The sequence below is a fragment of the Sarcophilus harrisii genome, chromosome 4 (genome assembly GCF_902635505.1).
Source record: "Sarcophilus harrisii chromosome 4, mSarHar1.11, whole genome shotgun sequence".
NCBI lineage: Eukaryota > Metazoa > Chordata > Mammalia > Dasyuromorphia > Dasyuridae > Sarcophilus > Sarcophilus harrisii.
The window spans coordinates 203966-226837 of NC_045429.1; positions in this window are offsets into that span (position 1 = coordinate 203966).

Sequence of the window (22872 nt, forward strand, 5' to 3'; positions counted from 1 at the left end):
TGCTTACATCTAATATGAAGGAGGACTGTATTTTAGTAAGGCGCCCAATAAAATCAGTATCCCGCTTTTATAGATTATATTCTAACCCACCCAGCATACACCACCCTCCCTGCAAAAAACAACCAACTCACCAGAAACAACCATACAAATAAGCTTTGGAAACATTGCAAAAGGAAATGTTTTCAGACAAATGAAGCTTTTTATCCCTCTCATTTTGTTCCAAGGTCTGCCTGAGATAGGTTAGGAGTGTGGATATTTAAGGAAACAGAGGAGTCATGTCAGAGATAATCAATGCTCCCCTCTCCGTCCTACATTCATATCTCTCCTGCTAGCTGTCATTGAGATATTTCGATTGGTTCCCCATTTGGGACCCCATTTGGGGTTTTCTTGGAGACACTGGAGTGGTTTGCCATTTCTTCTCTAGCTCATTTTACAGATGAGGAAACTGAGGCAAACAGGGTGAAGTGACTTGCCTAGGGTCACACAGCTGGGAAGTATCTGAATTTGAACTCAGGTCTTCCCAATGTAGGCCTGACCCTCCATGCCCTGAGCCACTTCACTTGCCCTCCCTCCAGGATACTTGTGCTTCATTTGCCCAAATTCGCGAGACACAGCCTTATTGAAGCCCATACAAAGGAGTCTTTGTAACTGAGGGCACAAGGTAAAAAATATGTTCTTAATGAAATGTGCACCCTGATCCTGGCATGACGAATGAAAAGAGAGGGGGGAGCCATTTCAACAAGCCTTTTCCTCAGAGATTTATTCACAGTTTCAGGTCCAAGGATTTGGATCCAAGATTCCAAACTCAGTTTAGTGGGAGCCAAACCACACATTCAAAACAGACTGAAATCTCCACTGATGCCACGTAAAGTGAAACCCCGGGAGGGTCAGGGGCTCCAAGCAGAGCTCCCCTGGCAAAGGAGGCAGGGGTGGGCAGGGAGCTGGGGGGAGCTCTCTGTCTTACTCTTGGGGCCCCCACTCTTTCCAGAAGCGCCGACCCTTTGTCCGGCCCTCTGTCCTATGGTTTAGTTTGAGAGGACAGAGTGTACTCCAGAGATGGCTCTGGATCCCCCAGAGGGAATCTTGAGGGATATCTCCCTGGCAATGGAGTTCTGTTAGAAAGTGGCAAGAGCAGTTGGCTTCCACCCCGTTATCTCCAGCAGTGCTGGTAGAGCCACTTTTCACTCAGTCCGTCCCACGGGTAGCTTCACGACAGCTCAGGAAGCCACACAGCCCGTGCACGTGGGTATGGAAGGAACTGTTGCCCCTGGAGGATATGCATATGTCAGGGTCCGACACGGACCCTGGAGCTCATTTTCTCCATCAGTGAGGGGAGTTTTCTACAACACTGAAGTTTGTTTGAGCCCCAGGCTATACAGGAAAACACAGAATTTGAGGGTTGCAGGGTCTCTGTAGTGAGTGAGTGTAAACCACACACTAAAGGCAAGCCTGGTAGAACAGACCTGACAAGTGGTCATCCAGCCTCTGCTGGGGGCCCCCAAGGACACGTCCATAAATCAGAAGTCAATCGGCAAAATGTCTTATCTGCAGCCTCTGTGTTAGGTACCCCAAAGACAACCAGGAAAGAGCACCTTAAATCCGAAGGCAATAAGCACAGCTAGACGTGCATGGTTCCTGCCCACTTAAATTGTCGGGAGTGTAGATAGAGGATTGGCATGTGAGCCTCTAAACCATGGTTTTGCCTTTCTGAGTGTCCCCAGCATTTAGCTCAGTGTCTGGCATGAAGTAAGCACTTAATAAGTGACCGAACAAAAAATAAGAACCAGGTACTTTGGAAAGGAACGGGCCTGGCAGCTCGAAAATCAAGATAAGCATCATGTGGGAGCTCAGTTTAAGCTGATACAGTCATTCTCAGAGAGAGACAGGGAGGGAAGGCATTTCAGGGTAGGGAGAGGCAGCCAAAGGTGTGGGAGTAGGAGAGTATCCCTCAAGTGCGGAGAACAGCAGGAAAGGAGATTTGGTTAGAGTGTGCCACACGTCAAGGAATGTAGGAGATGGCTATGATGGAGAGGAAGGGCTCTAAATCTTGAACAGAGGAACATGGACCTGATCCTGGAATTGACTATGAAAGGTAAGAGGGTAACAAAGGAAAAACAGGTTTGATTACTTGGGACATTTCTGTTAGGTTTATTTCCTGAGTATCCATCTGGAACTAATCGTTTCCACCTTCCCACTAGTCCTTGCTTGCTGCCAGTCGCTCTTCAGAAGAGTCGCCCAGAAGCTACACCATAAATTCCTGTAGAAGATGTCCCTGTGGAAAGGCTAAGACAAGAACCTAAGACTTGACCAATGTCAAGGACGTCAAGAGACTTGTTTGAATAACATGGAGTCCAGGGGAAGGAGAAATGCTGATTCAAGAGCTGCACAAACTGTTTTGTGCTTCAGTGTTTTAAGTCAAAACCTTGCAAAAAAATAGAACTTTTTTTTTTCATTCCTGCTTGCCTAAGGCTTTGTTAATGCTTGTTTGTGAGTGCTTTCAGTTGAACTATAGATATATGTGTGTGTGTGTGAGAGAGAGAGAGAGACAGAGAAAAACAGAGACATAGAGCCAGAGAGATAGAGAAAGAGAAAGACAGACTGACAGTCAGAGAGACAGAGACTGAGAAAGTGTGTAAAAAATAAATATACACCCTATACCTGCTTTACATCATATGTTGAACATCTTGCTATTCTCGCCTTTTGGAGACATGCCAGACAGCAACAAAGCCTCAGATTTAAGAATTCTCCCCGGGGGGGGGGGGATATAAAGAGCTGGATTTTTCCCACAAAAGAGCCTGATTTTTCTCTGGAACCAAGCTTCTACAGGATTGACCCTTGCCCAGATAGGTTGAGGGGGATCCTTAGAAAAGGGAGAAAAATTCACCCCTGGGATCAAGAAGTGGGGTCCTTATAATTGGATGCTAGATTCAGAGCTAGGAAGACCTTAGTGATCACCCAGACCCCCTCATAAAGGGGGCCCAAGAAAGGCCCCCTGTAAAGAAAGGCCCAAAAAGTCCATTACCTGGTCCAGGGGTCACACAGTCTTAAAAATGGAGATGGGATTCAAACCCAGGTTCTCCTGACTGGTCCTTGAATGCTCTTTCCTCTACATCTCACATCTGATGGATTGCTTGTGCATCACAGGCTCTAGTCATTTTATTTGGAGGTGCCCACCAAAGTATCCACTCCCCTAATGGGCTACAGAGTGACTCACTCAGCAACACCTATTTGCACTTTCAACAAATCAAGGGTCTCCTCTGGACTCCTCCAGGGCATATTCACCACAGCACATGAACAAATATCATGTAGCATTTTAAGGTTCACTCCCTCTGCCACTCTGAGAACTTCAATTTAGAATCCAAGTATAAGGAGGGAATGAGCCTTCCCAGACGAGACCCTCTGAAAATGGGGGTGGGAGACAGCTTCTCTCCTTGGGTATATTTCTCCCATTAAGAAGTAAAATGGAGAGGTAGAGCCAAGATGGTAGAGTGAAGGCAGGTAATCACCTGGCCTCCCCCCAAACCACTCCAAAGTCACTTAAATAATCACTCTAAACAAATTTTAGAGCATCAGAATGCTCTAAAAGATGGAGTAAAACATTGTCCAGCTGAAGGCAACTTAGAAAGTCACCAGCAAAGTTCTGTGGAACCAGGGTGAGAGCCCAGCAAACAATCCCAGCTCACTCAATACCAGTGCAGCCTCGACCTTGGTCCCAGACCCAGCTCTGGCCCCGATCCCAGCATCATAAGGCAGGACTTCTGAATCAGCAGCAGAACCAAAGGCTTCTGGACCTCACAGCCAGATAATACTGGGGAGGACTCAGAAATCCAGCAGAGAAGATCCGTGGCAATAGGGTCCAGTGTGCAGGCCATGTCCACACAGCCTTGACCCCAACCCCAGAGGCCCCAGCATCAGCAAAGCAAACTTTAGAACACTAGATCTTACAGCTACAGTGGGGCAGGGATGCTCCTAACAGCTCCAGGGCGGAAAAGAGTGCTTGTGGTCAGATTCCTAGAAGGATCTCTGAAAACAGCTGTACAAGACCCCTGAAGCTTAGGGGAGTGCATCCTTTATCTTGGAAACAGAGCCCTACTTTAACAGAGTTAAAAGCCAAGGAACAGACTGGGAAAATGAGCAGACAACAACAAAAATGTTCTGACTGTTGAAAGTTATTATGGTGACAAGGAAGATCAAAACACACACTCAGGAAGTAGTAAAGTTAAAGCTCCTATGTCCAAAGCCTCCAAGGAAAATAAGAACTGAGCTCAGGCCATGGAAAAGATCAAAAGGGACTTTGAAAATTAGGCAAGAGAGATAGAGGGAAAATTGGGAAAAGAATTTCGACTGGTACAAAAAGAAATACAAAAAGCTAATGGGAAAAATGCCTTAAAAAGCAAAATTGACCAGTTGGGAAAGGAGATACAAAAGATAAGGAAAATAATTCCTTTAAAAATAGAACAGCAGATGGAAGCTAATATTTTACAAGAAATCAAGATACAATAAAGCAAAAAAAAAAAATTTTTTTTTAAATAAATGTGAAATATCTCATTGGAAAAACAACTGACCTGGAAAATAGATCAAGGAGAGATAATTTAAAAATCGTTGGCCTACCCTGAAAGTCATGATCAAAAAAAAGAGTCTGGACATCATCTTTCAAGAAATGATCAAAGAAAATTGTCTTGATATTCTAGAAACAAGGGGTAAAACTAAAAGAATTCACCAATCACCTCCTGAAAGAGATCCCAAAATGGAAACTCCCAGGAATATTATAGCCAAATTCTGGAATTCCCAAGTCAAGGAGAAAATACTCCAAGTGTCCCAAAAGAAACAATTCAATTTTAATTATAGCCAGGATAATATAAGATTTAGCAGCTTGTGCATTAGAATACCAAAGGGTTTGGAATATGATATTCCAGAGAGCTAGGGAGCTAGGATTACAACCAAGAATCACCCACCCAGCAAATTGAGTGTGATCCTTCAGAAGAAAAGGTGAATATTTAATAAAATAGAGGATTTTCAAGCATTTATGATGAAAAAATTAGTGCTGAATGGAAAATTGGATTTTCAAATAGTAGGACTCTGGAGAAGCATAAGGAGATAATCAAGAAAGTGATATAAGGGACTTAATAAGGTTTATCTGTTTACATTACTACATGGGAGGATTATACTTGTAACTCAGAACTCTCATTATTATGGCAGGAGTATTTATAGACAGAGGGCATAAGTGTGAGTTGAACATGAAGGGATAATATCTTTTTTTTGAATGATGAAATTAAAGAGTGAGACCAAAATGTACTAAGAGAAAGGAGAAGGAAAGTTGTAAATTATCTGCCACACAGAAGAGGCAAGAAAAAGCTTTTATAGTGGAGAAAAGAGGAGGAGGAGAGGGGGAATGAATGAATCTTAGTCTCATCAAAATTTGTTCAAAGAGAAAATAACATACCTACTCAATAAGGGTATAGAAATCTATCTTATTCTGAAGGAAAATAGGAGGGGAATGGGATATGGGAAGTGGGGAGGGTGATAAAAGAGAGGACATATTGGGGGAGGGAGTGGTCAGTACCAAAACACTTTTGAGGAAGGACAGGGTGAAAGGAGAAAGAGAATAGATGGGAAGAAATACAGTTGGCAATAGTAATTGTAAAAAAAAATTTCAAAGCAAGTTTGTTTGATAAGGCCTCACTTCTCAAATATAGTGGGAACTGAGCCAAATTAAAAAAAAAAAAAAAGAGCATGCCCCAATTGGTAAAAGAGAAAAAGATATGATCTGTGCCCAAAGGGACATAAATTCATGCATATCCTTTGACCCTAATAATACCACTACTAATCATGAATACTAAAGAGATCCACAAATAATAACAATAATAATAATAATTTAATTTTTTTTTAAAAAAAGGAAAATGACCTATATGTACAAAAAATATTCCTAGTAACTCTCTTCTCAAGGCAAAAATATACTGGAAATTAAGGGAATGCCTATCAGTTGGGGAATGGCTCAATAAACTATTGTGTGTGTTTGTGATGGAATGGAAAAAGGATGTTCTCAGGAAAAAAAAAAAAAAGTAGAAAATCCTCCATGAACTCAAGCAAAGTTAAATGTACTGTGTATAAAGTAATATCAATGTTCTGGGACGGCCATCAGTGAATGACTTTGCTATTCTCAGCAGTACAATCATCCATGACTACTTTGAAGGATTTATGATGAAAAATCCTCTCCATTCGCAGAGAAGAAACTGATTGTGTCTGGATGCAGATTGAAGCATTCTCTCTCTCTCTTTTAAATTTAATTTTTCTTGAAGGTTTTTATTTCATTAGGGTGGGAAGTCTATGTTTTCTTTCACAATGAATGGGACCATGTGAAATATCCTCAAAAAGTCTATGAGATGGATTGGGTCAGACCCCAGCCCTAAGCCACACGATCCCTAGTCCGGGATGTCTGCCTTGGGCCCCAGGTTACAGGAAGTCACATGATCTCAAAGCCCAGAGGTCTCTCAAGGTCAGGACCGTAGGTCAGCTACAGGAAGTGATGTGACTCACAGGAAGCAAACATTGGTGACCACTGGTCAGTGATGGTTACTTCCTTTTAGTCCATCCAGTGAAAAAACTTGGGTCTTTTGTTATTTAACCAGCTTTACTGTTTCGGGCTCATCAGGTGCAGCACATGTTGGGAGCTGAGATACCTCCAGGTGTGCTTGGGCCTCTCCCTACAGGGACTAAATAAATGCTTTCCTTTTGTGCCTGAATGTGTCTCTGATTAGTTAATTTGGGCAAGGGGATCTGCCACCCATTTCACACAACAACTTGATTTTTACAAAAATGTTTTGGATAATTTCACATGTGGTTTTTTAATTGTGGGTGAGGATAAGGAAGAGAAATTAGAACCCCCAAAATTTTGTTTTGAATGTACCTGGGGAAAATATTAAATAAAACAAAAAAAGAAGTAAATTAGAGGGAAAATGGAGAAAATAAGAAAGTGACTTTTATGTCCAACTAAAAATGATTCCTAAAATAATTTTGGTAAAAGAAGACCAGATGGATATCTTGGGATAGTTTTGCTATGTTATTCAAAAGCAACTTTGAAAAGATTAATCAATTTTTATGGGGTTTCATTTTGAGAATGATTTAAGGACATGAAAAAAAAAAACAAAAACAATGGTTTTCAGTGGAGAGAGTTCTGCTCTGAAAAGTTTGACTTGTAGAAGCTTTGAAGAACTCCAAGTTGACAGAAAGTCTTAGGATGCAAACACTTTAAAACTATGTAACTGAGTATCTCAATATTCTTGATGAGATCTTCAATGTTGGGTTAGGGTTGGGTTAGCAGAAAAATTGATAAAAATTAATCCCTGAGGCAGACAGGGAGAAGGCACTGATGGAGATCAGATTAGCTCCACCCTCTGGAGAGGTCATTCAATATGAAATCCAAGCTATGTCAGACCCCTGAGGTCCACCCTGTGGGGATTTTAGGCAGCCGCACCTTGCCACACCCTGTCAGAAATCCGTCATGTCCCAGAGGTTAACTTTTTCTTTTCCCTCCCCACTCCCCAGCCACATGGTCTCTCCTACCCCACCAATGCCTCGGACCCCATTTCTCCTCCTTACAGCTAACTAATGTTCTTGGGGAGCTAACGCCCTCTCAGGATTTAGCTGCCAACTAAGGATATGCCCCAACTTCATGCAGTGCTCCCTTTTCCACTGGTAATTGTGAGTTCCATGGAGAAATTTGCCTTATACATGTTCTCCAACTCTATTTCATATTTATCATTCCCGGTGTCTATTGTGTTCCTTCATTTTGTCTGTAACCTCTTCCCTAAATAAATCTACCTTTTGCCAGAGAACGACCCCTGTGAATTCTTCACATGACCTAACCCCAACTTTTGGTACCTGCCATCATCCTAACCCTAAATGTGCACCCTAATCCTAATCCTAACCTGTCTCTATCACCCACATCATTCTCTTATGTCCTGGGACCCTCAAACACTTCTAATGAGAAACACAAGGCATCTATGGTATTTTTATTTTCCATAACAGGTATAAAGGGAATATAAAACACTATCCATTGGGAGCCATAATTAAGGTGGGGTGATCAGAGCTTTGCTCCAGAGGAGTTACTGGAAAGTGCCAAATCGGTTCTTCAATAGGATAACAGCAATAGAGATTAGCAGCAAAGATCCTTTTTACCAATCAAGTTAATAAGCATTCATTAAGCATCTATTGTTTTCCAGACATTCGTACTAAATTCAGGAGATACTAAAAAATAATCTTTTTCCTCAAGGAGCTTACCCATTAGGCAGAGAGCAGATACAAATTACAATGGACAAGAGACTTGGCTCAAAGCCTGCTTTCCAAGCCTTTTTTCCTTCTGCAGATTCCCTCTACATTCTGTTGAGCTGGGTTTGCCTGAGAGCATGGGATCCTACAGCTATGGCTGAAGGACGCCTCCAAGGCCTCTGATACAATTCCCTTCATGTAAGTCACACAAATCACACAGAGATTGTGACCTCAAGGAAGAGCGTCTGTTACAGGGACTGAACCCAGCAGAGCATGAGGGAAATCCCTCACAGGAACTGGACTGGGCCTGCCTACCATTCCCAGATCTTCCTTAAATTCTCCCTTTCCTATTTTCTTGTCCCTTTCCTCTGGGCAACTTTTTTCCCCTAAAATCTCCCATTGTCTCATTTCCTCTTAATTCACCTCATTACCTCCCAAGTAATAGGATGGATTTGCTTCTCTTGGACAAATTGGGAGTGTCCGTGATGACATGATGAGGTACTGGGTGGGTCAATGGGCTTTAGCAAGAAAACCTGAAGCACTGATAACTTTATAATACTCCCTGAGGCAAGAGGGGAAGGACAGGGATGTCATCTTCTCAGCCTCCAGTGAGTCTCTTGTTCTTAACCCAATCTTTAGTTCAAGTAGATTTTCAGTTACCTTCCTATGCCAGGTGGGGTTCTCTAGAAACCCCCTTTACTTATCCAATCAGAAAGCCAAGTTATGATGTCAAATCCTAAACCCCTCCAGTCATATTTCCCCCTATAAAAGATCTGTTTATACTACAGATCTTCACTAACTCCTTTCAGAGTTAGCCCGCTACAGGGCACTTCCCCGTCTTGGTATCTTTCTCCTTGCTCTAGCTAAATCTTTCAGGATGCTAATTCCTTTTCTGCCTAGGTCACTAATCAGTGATGTAATCTCCCTTCCCTGCTAGCCCCTTCTGGGGATTAGTCTGAAGGACTCTCTATGGATTTAGCCTGCCAGGCAATGGCATACTTCCACCTCATGTAGTTTTCCCTTTCCTGGTTTTTCCTCCCAGTTAATGGTGAGTTCTACTAGGGAGCCCTTGTAATTGCTCTTTCATTATACTATTTCTATAATATTTTTTACAATTATGTTCCTCTCTCAAAATCACTCCTGCTACCTTTGCTACCACTTCAAAGGTTCAGCAAGTAGGACCAGAAGGTCCTTAGTGATTATTGGTGGTTCCTATTCAAGGGTTCTCAGCACACACTCACACCCTTGGAGTTATAAAGGTGCTTTATGCCGTAGATTATAGTCATTATGCCATGTATTATATATGTTATATTATAAGGAAGGTTTACCCCCAAAATTCTTTAATAGCTTCTTAAGCACTACATTATTGTAAGGCATATTTTGTTGTTGCTGTTCAGTCATGTCTGGCTTTTTGTGACCCCTTTTGCGGTTCTCTTGGCAAAGATGCTAGAAGGGTTTGCCATTTCCTTCTCCATCTCATTTTACAGCTGTGAAAACTGAGGCAAATGGGTTAAGGGACTTGCTCAGTTAGTGTCTGAGGCCGGATTTGGGCCTTGTGGCCCTGCAGGCCTGGCCCTCCTAACTGCACAGATGATTGTAGTCCTCCATTCTCAAAGAGGGCCCAAGGGATGTTACTGTGTTGGGATCAAGGTTCAGGTGTCCGACTGGGAAGTATCAGACTAAGAAAAGCTGGGGAGGCTCTACCACAGACCAGGCACAAATGTACCTAAGAACATTGGGACGGAAATCTCTCTAAATCTGCCCATCTCGTTTCCCTTGCAATTCTGCTTTGTTTACAGAGCTCAGCACCTTCTTTGAGGCAGTCGGGCCGCCCTTGTCAGGGTCTCCCATGTTCTTCAGAGACTGGGGAGCCTGTGTCACCTCCGACCACCTTGGGGAGCTTGCCCTGTGCAAGTTCTCGGTGAAAAAGGCCTTCAGACAAGAGCCCGTGTGGCATTCCAACAATGTGGCCGGGCCTTGGCTGCTGTGGGAGCTCCAGGGGAGTCTGAATGCTTGGCAGCTCTACTCAAGAAAGAGCCTCAACATCTGGCACCTTATCTGGCCAGGTGATCTTCCAAATATTCCTGGCAATGCAAGTGGAAGTAACTCAGTGTCCCAGCAGGGCGCTGGCACACTGTCCAGTTCTCCAGGCACAATGAGGTCAGCACAATGGCTCGGGGACTTGAGTTTGGGAATCAGTCTAATAGTTTCTCTCCCATACTTTCCTTTAGAGCCTTCCAAGCAAGCTCTCTCTGATGCGTCAGTGTGCACATTCTTCAAAAGTAACTGCCCAGGTAACGAACTTATCCACAGCGTTCAACAGGTGTGTGTGTGTATATATATATATATATATATATATATATATATATATATACACACATACCCATATATATATGCCCATATATTTATACACACACATGCATACATGCATTTTTACATCATCTTTATTTCCAAATATATGTTCCCATGCACACACCTGCTTCAAGATCCATGTCTTATAAAAAAAGAATAAAAAAGAAAGGAAAAAAAATCACAGTATTTCAGCAAAATTTCAGCAGCATATCCACCAAGTCAGCCTCCATATGCCAGCCTCTGAATCTACAGCCAGAATGACTTACACAAAGAAGTTTTAGCCCCACATTGTGGCAATTTTCCAGTCTAAAATTCTGGACGTACCACTGAGATGCATAAGGAAATGTTTTATTATGGGAAAAATTTCCTACCAAATTTACATGACAGGAATCTGTTGCCAAATGATGCTATCGCAACACAGAAATTACAGAGGCTAAAACCTAGGTTTTATGCTGAAGCACATATTCAGAGCTCAGAAAACAATAATCCTGAACCCAGAGCTTTTTTATAGGAAGAAAAATTATGTCAGAGAGACTGTGAAATAATATTTTTAGCAAACAGAAATCTTTATAGTCTATTAGGCCATAAAGTTCCCACAGAATCATGATCTCATGCTTCCTCCAATGTCATTAAGGTCAAATAAACTGAATTAGACAAATTAGACAAACTAAATAACCCTAAATTATATATTGGAGCATGTACACTACATAGCTACAAGGCTACTTTACGAAAAAAATCAAGAGAGCAGGCTACTTGAGAATTTACACATCACAAAAATTACCAAAAGGTCAAAGCCAGAGGAATCCTTCCACAAAAGAGACAAGTTAAATTACTTTGAGAAGCTTAAACAACCTTTTGGCTTCTTATCTCAGGAATATAAAAAATATTCCCTTAATATTATTATTCCATGAGTTATGTTTTAGTCAGATGAGGGTAATATTAACAAAAGACAGGTTTGAGTAAAGTCAAATATTTAGGAGAAACCATGTAAGCCCCAAATAACAATATTTAATAAAAGAAAAAATTTTAATTCTCCTAATTAACTTCAAGTTTAAAAATAAAACTTGTATGACACAAGTAAAGATGGATAAGTACAAAGGTCAGTCAAACAAATGATACAATTAAATGGTTTTTTTTTAATTGAATTGAATCATCATTTTGGTCCAAATGGTCATCATTTTTTGTGCACATAAATATACTCTAAATACAATTCTCTAGGTATATTTTCAATTCAGTACTCAATCTCTGGGTTAAGAAAAAAAGAGATTTTTCCTTTTTTTTTTTTTTTTAATTATAGTTTTTTATTTACAAGTTATGTAATGTTCTCTTCTCTAAATTATAATCATTCTCTGGGAGCAGATTTCTTGGGGAGCTTCTGGAGGCAGCCTTAGTTTCAAATTCAGTGTAATAATCCCAAATGCAGCCAGCTGTTAAAATCCAGATTCTTTATTTTCTCTTTCCTTCACTTGGGGCTCGGCTAGCTTTCTGGAGGCCTTCCAGATCTTGGTTTCAGTGTTCTCCACAGGACAGCCTGCCACCTCTTCTCTGTCTTCCTTTGTTCTGCCCAACTGAATCCTGGCTTCTCAGTCTCCCAGAGTGCTCTTTGGCCCTGAGAGCTTCTTGCTTATATGCTGTGCACTGAGTATACTCCAATCATTAAATCACTAGGAACAACATTATTTGTTGTGGGATTAAATCAATGCTAAATTAGATTTAACCTTTGTCTCCTCAATTCCACTGACTTAGCATCTTATAAGAATTCTAACATCTCCCGCTTTCTTTTGATTTAGAGCATAGAGTGGTCATGACCTCCCTGACTTCTCAAGGAGGTCCCCAAAAAAGAAGGTGATCGCACCCTCCCTGACATCTCAGGAAAGGAGATGAAAACACCAAAGCAAATAGGAAATCAAATCAGATTAGCGGGTTCCTGAAGGGGCTCACTCTTAAAACAGGTATACCTAAATCCATCAATATGGGAGGGATTACACATAATTACATAAATTACATAAGCACATAGTAACATAACACAAGGTAGTAGTGATGTAATAAATAACATGAATCAACATGAGGAATTATACATGTCCATAAGTCCTAGAAATAGTCCAAAAGGAGTCTATTGTCCACTAGTTCATGTGCCAGGAATCCAATAATTCCTGCAAGCTTTGAAGTCCTGCAATAGTCTCATTTTGTGTTAGGGAATCCAATGATTCCTGCTGGCTTTCAAGTCCTGCAACAGTCTTTATCAACAATTTTTTTTTTTTTCTCAAGGAATCCTATGATTCCTTCTTGTTTTTTAAGTCCTGAAACAGTCTTATCTTGTATTAGGGAATCCAATGATTCCTGCAGATTTTCAAGTCCTACTACAGTCGCATTATCAACAATTTTTCATTTCAAGGAATCCAATAATTCCTGCAAGCTTTGAAGTCCTGCAACTGTCTCATTATCAGCCATGCTCCTTCAGTGTTAGATGCTTTTTAGGTCTTCTCCTTTATTTTGAGGTTTTTTTTCCTTTTCTGTCTCTCTCCAGGTGCTCATTGCCACCCATCTGTTGCCTTCTCTATCTGTAGGAACACAAGCAAACCCTTTCTCCCAAGTAGTTTACCTTTCTAATTCCTTTCTATTTACCACTTTCTGGATATCTCCTCATCATCTGGCAATTACATTGGAGCTGCTCACACTGGACATTCCCCTTTTGGTTTAAAAGGCCTTTATTCTCCCCAACTATAATCCCTTTCTGCTATCTGATTGCTTTTTGGCTGACTAATCACATCAGAGTCCTGACCTTCTAAAGACTCTCTGGGTGTAAACTCGGCTGCCATCATGTCTCATTTGTCTTTTGTATGATATCTTGGAATTGGGCCCCACCTCTCATTTCTCTGGGTCAATCTATATTCTGAGGCCTAGTGGAAGCCTCGGTTACATTTTGGACATGGGGTTTTGGGTTCTCTCACCCTGTCCTCTCACTCTATCTCTGTACCTACACTGAGCTCTCAAATGTCCACCTCTTCCACACTGAAAGCATCGATGAATCTGTCTAGAAGTCCCTTGCCAAGAGGGATCCTGTCTTCCCATGTTCATCATAGTTTGGGTATAATAAGCATTTGTGCCCTCTGTGGCACAGTGCCTTATGATCTCCTCTAAAGGAGCATCTTTATCTAGTCCCCATATAATTCTTTTGCAAACCTCATTGGCATTTTCCTTAGCCAGATGTCTGGTCATTATTTCTGTAGCAGCATTTTCTCCAATGGTTTTTGTTACAGCTGTTTGCAAATGTCCCACAAAATCAGCAAAAGGTTCATTGGCACCTTGCTCTATTTTTGTGAAGGCTTGCCCTCAATTTTTTTGTCCAGGGAGGGAACCCCAAGCTTTTATTGCTGCAGTTGTGATCTGCTCATAAGCTGTTGTGGGATAATCAATCTGTTCTGAATTCTCTCCATACTGACCTTCACCAGCTAGTTAGTCAAAAATGATTTGACATTAACTCCTTTTTGCCTATTGCGTCTGGCTTGAATCCTACATAATTCATGATACTCCAAAAGCCACAAGTTTTGTCCAGGTTCTAAACATGTCCTTGCTATAGATTTCTAATCACTGGGGGGGTTAAGATTTCATAAGCTCAACGTCTAGTAACATCTTAACATAAAATGATGTAGCCCCATAAAAGGGGCAACCCTTTTTCAAATCCTTAATTTTTTCCAAATTAAAAGGAGTATATCATTTCCTTTTTTGACTTGAAGAGTCAATCTCTTCAATCACAGGGTAAACATTTAAAAAACCAGATACATCCTGTCCTTCATTTTTTGCCTTAACCAATGCTTTTTCTAATCTTGTCATAGGTTACTTAATAGGTGGTTCTGTTTGTGTCACTGCCTCTCTCCCTCCATCCATGAATTGAGGGAGGGAAGTCAGGGGAATGATCTAATTTCTCCTGCTGTGAATTCTTATCTGATTCTTCATCCTTTTCACCTAGTTTAGTTGGCACCTCCCCCTCCTGCTCTTTCTTCTTTTTCCTTATTCTAAACTTATATAATTTCCTAAAGGCAGTTGTATTAAATTATATGTATCAAGTGTATCTTTGGAAATTAAGTCAGGTCCATTATCATTATAGTATTGACAAAGTTGCTCTCCTACTAATTTCCACTCCTCTAGATCCAATTCTTTTTCGATAGAGAACCAAGGAGATGTGTACTGTACAGTTTCTAAAAGTTCAGTGATCTGCTCCCAAGTTATAATCAAACTTTGGCTTTTCATAACCCTGACAATGCTCTCTAAACATTTTCCTTGAAGAGAAGGCTGTTTTCTAAACATCTGTCCCATTTGAGCTAAAATTCTACTTTAGCTCTTTAACAAAGTTTACTTGTTCTACTCACCCTAATTTCTGGGTCACAGATGAAGGTTCTTGGTCCCATGTTCAGGCACCAAAATGTAATGTTGTCTTCTCTAAATTATCATTATTCTCTGGGAGCAGATTTCTTGGGGAGCTTCTGGAGGCAGCTTTAGTTTCAGTTCAGTGTAATAATCCCAAATGCAGCCAGATGTTAAAATCCAGATTCTTTATTTTCTCTTTCCTTCACTTGGGGCTCGGCTAGCTTTCTGGAGGCCTTCCAGATCTTGGTTTCAGTGTTCTCCACAGGACAGCCTGCCACCTCTTCTCTGTCTTCCTTTGTTCTGCCCAAATGAATCCTGGCTTCTCAGTCTCCCAGAGTGCTCTTTGGCCCTGAGAGCTTCTTGCTTATATGCTGTGCACTGAGTATACTCCAATCATTATATCACTAGGAAACCATTATTGGTTGTAGGATTAAATCAATGCTAAACTAGATTTAACCATTGTCTCCTCAATTCCACTGACTTAGCACCTTTTAAGAATTCTAACAAGTTATATACAGGGGTAATTTTTCAGCATTGACAATTGCCAAACTTTTTGTTCCAATTTTTCCCCTCCTTCTCCCCATCCCCTCCCCCAGATGGCAAATTGACCAATACATGTCAAATATGTTAAAGTATAAATTGCATACAATATAAGTATACATGTCCAAACAGTTATTTTGCTGCACAAAAAGAATAGGACTTTGAAATAGTGTATAATTAGCCTGTGAAGGAAATAAAAAATGCAGGCAGACAAAAATAGAGGGATTGGGAATTCTATGTAATGGTTCATAGTCATCTCCCAGATTTCTTTCACTGGGTGTAGCTGGTTCAGTTCATTACAGCTCTATTGGAACTGATTTGGTTCATCTTATTGCTGAAGATGGTCAGGTTCATCAGAATTGATCATCATATAGTATTGTTGTTGAAGTATATAATGATCTCCTGGTCCTGCTTATTTCACTCAGCATCAGTTCATATAAGTCTCTCCAGGCCTTTCTGAAATCATCCTGCTGGTCATTTCTTACAGAACAATAATATTCCATAACATTCATAAACCACAATTTATTCAGCTGTTCTCCAATTGATGGGCATCCACTCAGTTTCCATTTTCTGGCCCCTACAAAACATTCTGCCACAAACATTCATGCACATACAGGTCTTTTTCCCTTCTTTAAAATCCCTTTGGGATATAAGCCCAGTAGTAATACTGCTGGATCAAAGGGTATGCACAGTTTGATAACTTTTTGAGTATTAAAAAGAGATTTTTCCAAGAGTGTCAACCTAATGTTTTTGTATCATGGGATTATAAAATAAGCAAGGTAGGTAGATAGATAGATAATAGACAGGCAAATAGAACATTTATTAAGCATTCATATGCCAGATACTGTTCTGGGGATACAAATACAAGTGAATAAGACAGTCTATTTTTTCAAGGATTTTACATTTTAAGGATCTTACAATCTTCCATCTTTCCCTTCTTTCCTCCCTCCCTTCCTTTCTTCCTTCTTTCCTTTTTTTCTTCCTTCCATCTTTCTTCCTCTTTTTTTTTGTTCAAATCTTCTTGTACAAAATAACTAATGTGGAAAGGTTTTACGTGATCGCACATGTATAATCTATATAGATTGCTTACCATCTCAGGAAAGCAAGAGGGGAGGGAGGGAGAAAGGAATAGAATTTGTAACTTGAAACTTTTTTAAAGAAAATACTTTTAAATTGTTTTAACACGTAATTGGGAAAGAATAAAATATGCTAGAAAATGTCAATCTCTTCTTTTTTCAGATAAGGCTCAGAGAGATAAATCCCAATTGTATGAGGTAACTTGTCCTGAGTTTTATTTGAATGTTTTCTGTGACTGTGGTTGTCTTAAAAACTTAGCAATTTTTAAAAACAATATTTTATTTCTTTCAGCATTTTTCATATGAGTATTGATAGAACAGCTACCAATGACATAGCCTTTTAAGGTTTGTAAAGTACTTTACACATGTGAACAACCCTATAAGATAGTATAAAGTAAGTCTTAGTATTCTCCCCATTTTACAGAGAAGAAAACAGGCTGAGAAAAGAAGTGATTTGTCCAAGATCATACAACTAATAAGTGATTGAGGTTATAGAATCTTCATCAAGTTTTATTTCAATTTTTGTTTTTTAATGAAAAGAATACAGTTCAGAGAGATGACATGAAAATCCCAAACTACTCAATGTTCTGAACACCCCAGTGTCCTGTGCCCCCAAAAGTTACTTCCTTCACAAGTTCTTTGGAACAGAGGAGAGAAGTTTAGGCTCAGAGAGAAGATGGTCTGAGCTCAGTTCAGCCTCCACTACTTCTGAGAGCATCAGATGTCAGCTCATCTCTGACTTTGAGTTTCTTCATCTGTGATAATTCCCATCATTCCACTTTGTAGACTTATACAACACTATATTGCAGTGTTAAAGATGAAACATTCTGAACACTTTGAAGAGCTCTATTTGGCTTGCCCTATTTTTGGTCTCATTTTTTTTTTTTGACTGAGTCATTAGTCCCAGTGTGAAGAGGCTTGATGCCAGAAGGTTAATATGATAGCAGGGGGTTTCAAAGGTTTGGAGGAGCTGAGATCTATCTGTACCAGAAGAGGAGAGAACCACACCTGAGGGAAGGAAAGAGAGGGGATGAAGTGGAGCTTTTTTTTTTTTTTTTTTGCCCATAGAAGAAGGAACAGTTCCCTTGACAACTAATGTTCATTTTTATTTTTGCTGTGCTAATTTTTAGACAAGACTCAAATTTGAGGGCAATTCTGTTTTCTGATAGAGCTTTCAAAATGCCTAATTCAGAAAATAGAGCTCAGGGTGGAATAATGAATCTTTCCTAAATACCGACTACTTAGAGGGTTACCTTTTGAATGCAGAATGCTAATAATGAAATTTCCAAATTATATAATAATTTTGGATGCACTAACAGGTAAATAGCTTTCTTTTAAAGGGTGGGAAATGACACAGATTATCCAATTATCCTCATGACATGTTACAAAAAATAATATGGTGTCTGCTTCCATTAGAGGAGGTAACAAAAACAGAAGAACTGACAGGAACTGAATCTTCTTTTTAGTTAACCAACTCTGTTTTGAATTAAATTTGCCATTTATGTAATAAGCAATTAAAATATGACACCATTATAATTAATATTCTATGCAATCTTTTTTTCATTTTTTGTTATTTTTTAAAATATGGAAAATGTCACCAACATATAGCTTGATCTAACAGTAATAGAAAAAGAAAAAATTAGATAGAACAGTCATGAACTCCAAGGCTCACACTTTGGTTTTTAATAAGGATATGAAATCTGAAAAAGATGTTGGTAGAGCAAGAAATGTATGACCTCAAAGAATATAGCAAATGCTACTTGGAAACATGGAAAAGACATTTCCTTCCAACCTGGGAAGGTTTTCAGTATATCAACAAGAACCCCAAAGTATTTCCCATAAAACAACAGAAGCAGTAAATATACGGGGGGTGGGGGGGGGGGGGGGGGAAACAAAAACAAAAAAAACACCTTTGGCTCAGATGCAGCTTAAAATCCAAAGCCTTGAGAAATCTCCAGACAAGCTTCACACCCTACCAGACTTCCCTAAAGGAAAACTGGCCAATGGCCACTTTTTCCAGACCTTCTCTGGAATGGGGCCATAATTAGTATCCACACAAAGACCTCGTTTATAGGGAGCCACTGGTTCAAGCATTGTTCCATCATTATTCAATTAATTTGGCTCTCATAGGTCTACAAAATAGATTGATCTATTTCAGGAGTTCTTGACCTGGGTCCATAGATCCTTAAGGACCCATGGATAGATTTCCCAGGGCCTTTGAACTTGTGCTTGTTTGTTTCTTAAATATTTTGCTAAATGTATTTCTTAACAAAAATTACTTTCTTTTGCTCTCCTAGGTGTTTTCCTAAAAATATTCTACAGGGAAAGGGACAGTAGACTGCAACACAGTGACAGAAAAGTTCAAGACATAGAAAAGGCCAAGAACTCCTGTACTAAATTAGTCAGTAGGATGAATAAAATCTCATCAGGCATTCATGAGTATAGTGTTTCTGATTCCTGAAACCCAACAGCCGTTCTCATTTAGTACCAAGCTGTTTTTTGGTGAATGTGTGCAAATGTGCGCTTCCCAATGAGGAGAACTAAATTTTCCAGGACCAGTAACATCAGAAATGTTTTAAATTAAGCAAAAACTTGGGTCAAAATGAGATTAAAATTATCCACTTTCACCTAAATTTCTGCTTTAAATTATCAAATGAATTTGAATAAAAACCTCATCAAATTTACCTCAAAAAAAAGGATGGTGCTGGTCCTCCCTCCCTTTAAACGGAGGTCCTGGAGCACTCAGAGAGACAGAGGGCAAATGAGACCAGGTTCATGTGGGGGAAGATTCGAGTACAGATACTTGTACTCTACATGGAGAGAATGATGGAGAGAAGTCCCCAAGCAGAGGAGCTGGGGGAGAATGGAGGAGTGTGAAAAAATCATTGAGGTCAAGTTCAATTCAGCTCTGTCTGACATTATAAGCTTTACACTTTTTCTCATTTCAAAAGAAGAAATTAATAGCTAATATGTCTGCCACATAGTAGATGTAGAACGAAGGCAACTCAGTAGAGCATGAATTTAATACTGAGCTCAGATAGAGCTGGGCTAGGCAGGAGCACCCGAGTTCAAATCTCATCTCAGAGACTTCTAGCAACTCACTGTGCTTCTATCTATCTCAGTTTCCTCATCTGTAAAATAGGGATGAAATGAGATAATATATGAAAAGCACTTAGCACAGCGCCTGGCACTCCCACAAATCGTGGCCATTTGTCAGACACATCTGACAAGCTGGAGGAGCGCCTCACCATCCTGGATTGACAAACTTGAATTTTTGAAACCAAGTGTCGGAATTTACAATAACCCCTGGTAAATATGCTTTTCTACCTCTAGGCTACGATTCCAACCTGAGTTCTTAGATTCCCTCCAATGACCTTCCTCCCCTGAGGTGCTGAAGTGTCCAAGCCACCCTTTAATCAGCATTTATTAAACACCTCCTACATAGCAGGAAAGAGTCTGCAACTTAGCCTGGTAGATAGAGAACTTTCCTTGAAGCCAAGAAGGTAAAGGTTCAAGTTCACCTCCCCAAACTGCATTTACAAACAGCATTTTCTCCAGCCTTCGGTCTTGGGGTCTCTCAAGACTCATAAAAGTTATTGAGGACCTCAGAGCTTTTGTTTATGTGGGTGGTTTCCATCAGTATTTACTCTATTAGGAATTAGAACATCTCAGCAATACGATGAAAACTGTTTTGCCCAGGGCTGCCAGGGCCCCGAGGTCCCCAGCCCACACTTTGGGGTCTGGGCCCACTCCCAAAGGGCAGAGAAGGAGTTGCCGATCTGCAGTGCGAGATGGTGTTGCCTTCTGGATGTAACCTCCTCCAGTGAACTCACAGTTCTAGTCCTGTGTCTGTTGTCCAGCATTGTTCTAGGTTCTGAGGTCCGGGATTAGCAGGTCAAGGTTATAGCAGCAAGAGCAGAAAGATGAACAGGCCCAGCATTATCCAGGGCATTATTATTTAACTGAGAACAGATGAGTCAGTGGATGATTTATCAGCTTCAGACAAGCAACAAAGTAGGAAGACAGTAGGTGGGATTAGGTACCTGAGCACCCAATACTGCAAAGACAAAGAACAGTTAATGGTCTAGGAGGAATGGGAAGCTTTCACAAATTAAATTCATCTCTTTGTCTTTACTCCTTACACAAATACTTTCACTGAGTCTTTTATCAGCTTATCTGGAATATAGCAGCTAATCTAGATCTAAGGGATCTTTTTTAATCCAGATTCCACCCAGCTGTTGAAGTGATGATCCTAAAATGCAGGGGTCTGATCCCAACTGGCAGCATTTTTAGTCCTACTGCACTCTGTGCTAGCCAGACTGGATTAAGCTCTCCTACCTCCCCTGCTTATGCGGTGTCTATATACCTGTGATATCTTCCCCATCCCACTTTCCCATACCTATCTCATGCTTTAAAAATCAAGTCAAATTCTTTGAAAGTTCCTCTTCCCATCTTCAACTCCACATAACAATTGGTTCATACAGCTTTCATGTCAGTTCATGTATGAATACGTGTGTGTTGTATTAACAGGTGAAAAGGTGAGTCACAGCATAGGATTATAAAACCACAAATCTACGGGGGAGAAAAACAGGAATAGGACCTGTCCAGATAATAAGTACCAGAGTTGGGATTTAAATCCAGTTCTCCAATGCTTGAGTTAATGTTTTCCCCGTATGACATTTGAAAGGCTTGCAAGTTTGATGATGCAACTTAGCACAGTTGAGATGACAGGAAAAGGGGGAAGAGGCAGAGTTTCTGGAAAAAAAAGCTAAGAGGTAACTCATACAGCAAGACAATTCTTAAAGTTGCCAAAGACTTCAGGATTATTGTTCAGGATTACTGGTGGCCACAAGTTCACCCAAGTATTTTGGCACATAAATTAAGGGTATTTAATATGTTTTGTTAAAGAGCCCTGCTTAGCAAACATTCAACCCTGAGCCTCCATTGTTCATCTCTCAATATAAAAATGATTACATTATGAAATGCACACAATTAATAAGAACTTTATTACACTTTAGCTTCTTTTCTGTTCTCTGGACCATGTGTAATACACACCCAACATCATATTTTTTATATTAACAATTGGTGAAAGTGACAGTAAGTTACTCTAATTTTCTCTTTGTTGATTTTTCTGCTGTGAAAAGTTGAAAGGCTGATTTCTTGAATATAGCATATTTATGGTAAAATGATACCACTCTAAGGGAGAAATTTAGCTGACTGCCCTAAGACCATCTGCTGTTACAAGAAATGCCATATAATTGGGGGTGCAAGATTGTGACTAGGTAGTTAGGTTAAGAATTAGCTAGTTAGAAAAGGAAAATTACAAGTATTGGAGGGGATGTGGGAAAAACTGAGAGCTTTGTTGCTAGAGTTGTGAATTGATTCAACCACTCGAGAGCAATTTGGAACTATGTGCAAAGGGCTATAAAACTGGGCATACCCTTTGGTCCAGCAATACTACTACTAAGTCTGTATCCTTAAAGAAATCAAAGGAAAAGGAATTATATATATGAAACTATTGATTGCATCTTTTTTCAGTAGATAAGAATTGGAGATTGTGGGATTGCCCATCAATTACGGAATGACTGAAGGCTGTGATATATGATTGTAATGAAATATTACTGTGTTTAAAAAAAAGCAATGTACAGGATTGTAGTTTTCTCTTCTTTTTTATAGTTTAATGGTTCTCTGTGGGAGCGGGTTTCTCGGGGAGGTTCTAGAGGCAGCCTTAATTTCAGTTTCAGAGTAATAATCACTTCAAATGCAGCCAGGAGTTAAAATCCAATCTTTTATTGTCTCTTCCAAAATAGCCCAGTTAGCTTTCTTTGGTTCCAAGAGCTTTCGTTGCTAGTCTTTTGCTTCTTCCACCTTCTGCCTCTAGCTCAACTCCAACTCCTGGCAATCTCCCAAACTGATTTCTGGCTCTGTCAATCTTCTGAACTGAACTCACTTCATTAACTCAGCTCTTTTTATCCTCTTTTAGAGGTGTAAACTCAAAGGTTGACTCCTCCTCTGAGAGTGGGATTATGGGAGGTATGAATTCACAAAGTTACAAAGTTAACTTTGTGAATCTCCCGTACTTCTGAACTCCAATGTGTGAGCTCTAATGTGTAAACTCTCTTAAAAGTGAGCTCTATGTGTGACCTCTAATGTGTGAATTCTCCCAAAGGTGTGAACTCCAAAGGTGTAAACTTAAACACATAAGCACTGTTTCTATCAATTCCATTGAGTTAACACTAGGATTCTAACACAGGATGATTTCAGAAAA